This window comes from Schistocerca americana, chromosome 6, assembly GCF_021461395.2.
Source record: "Schistocerca americana isolate TAMUIC-IGC-003095 chromosome 6, iqSchAmer2.1, whole genome shotgun sequence".
Lineage (NCBI taxonomy): Eukaryota > Metazoa > Arthropoda > Insecta > Orthoptera > Acrididae > Schistocerca > Schistocerca americana.
Window position 1 is genome coordinate 72,227,502 of NC_060124.1, and position 1,516 is coordinate 72,229,017.

A 1,516-nucleotide genomic window follows, 5' to 3' on the forward strand; every position below is an offset into this window, starting at 1 on the left:
CTGGTCGAAGGGCACGAGCACCTTCCGCCGACCACTGGCGACAACATCGATGTACTGTGGAGACCTCACGCCCCACGTGTTGAGCAATTCGGGGGTACGTCCACCCGGCCTCCCGCATGCCCACTATACGCCCTCGCTCAAAGTCCGTCAACTGCACATACGGTTCACGTCCACGCTGTCGTGGCATGCTACGAGTGTTAAAGACTGCGATGGAGCTCCGTATGCCACGGCAAACTGGCTGACACTGACGGCGGCGGTGCACAAATGCTGCGCGGCTAGCGCCATTCGACGGCCAACACCGTGGTTCCTGGTGTGTCCGCTGTGCCGTGTGTGTGATCATTGCTTGTACAGCCCTCTCGCAGTGTCCGGAGCAAGTATGGTGGGTCTGACACACCGGTGTCAATGTGTTCTTTTTTCCATTTCCAGGAGTGTATTTCGGGCGTCATCTACATCTATTTCGATACCCTGCAAACCTCTGTGGAGTGCATGGCAGACGGTACGTCCCACTGTACTAGTTATAAGGGTTTTGTCAAATTCCATTGGCGTATGGAGCACGGGAAGAATGTCTCTGTGTGCGCCGTAATTATTCTAATCTTGTCTTCCCGATCCCTATGGAAGAGATACGTACGAGGGTTGTACAGCGTATTATATTCCTAGATTCATAACATGTAATTGGTTCTAGAAACTTTCCAAGTAGGCTTTCACGGGTCAGTTTGCGTATATCTTCAAGCATCAGCCTGTTCGGTTCTTTCAGCACCTTCGTGGTACTCTCCCATGGATGGAACAAATCTGCCCTACTTGGATCGGTTCGTTGTCCTCTATCAGTCCTATATTGTACGGGGCCTATACTCTTGAGCAATATTCTGGGATAGGTCGTACGAGCGTTTCGTACGCTGTCTCCTTTGTAAACTGATATTATAGTCATAGGATACTATGTCTTTTTTCGTTTTGTGACGTAAACACATTTGCTTTCCTGAAGTTGCCAGTATTTCCACCGCTTTGAAATGTTATCAAAAGCTTGATTAATATTTGTTTAGCTTCTATCAGACAATATTTCAGTACACATAACTACATTATCTGCGAAAGGCCTGAGATTACTGTAAATACTTTTAGCAATGTCATTAACATGAACAGCAAGGACCCCAAGATATTTCTCTAGAGCAATCACGAAGTTACTTCTATATGTGTCGATCACTGTCCATCTAACATAACTTTCTGCGTGCTCCTACTAAAAAACACTCCATCCAGTCACAAATTTCGCTTAATACTACATATGAACGTACTTTTGATAATAATCGTAGATGAGTCAAATGCTTTTTGAGAATTATGAAATACTGCATCTACCTTCCTGTCTTGATACGTGGCTGCCATATTTCGTGTGAGAAAAGAGCGAACTGGATCTTCCATGACCGACGGTTTCGGAATCCGTGATGCCTGACATGGAGGAGGTCATTCTGTTCGAGATATTTCATTACTTTTGGGCACAGATCATATTCTAAAATCCTACTTCACATGG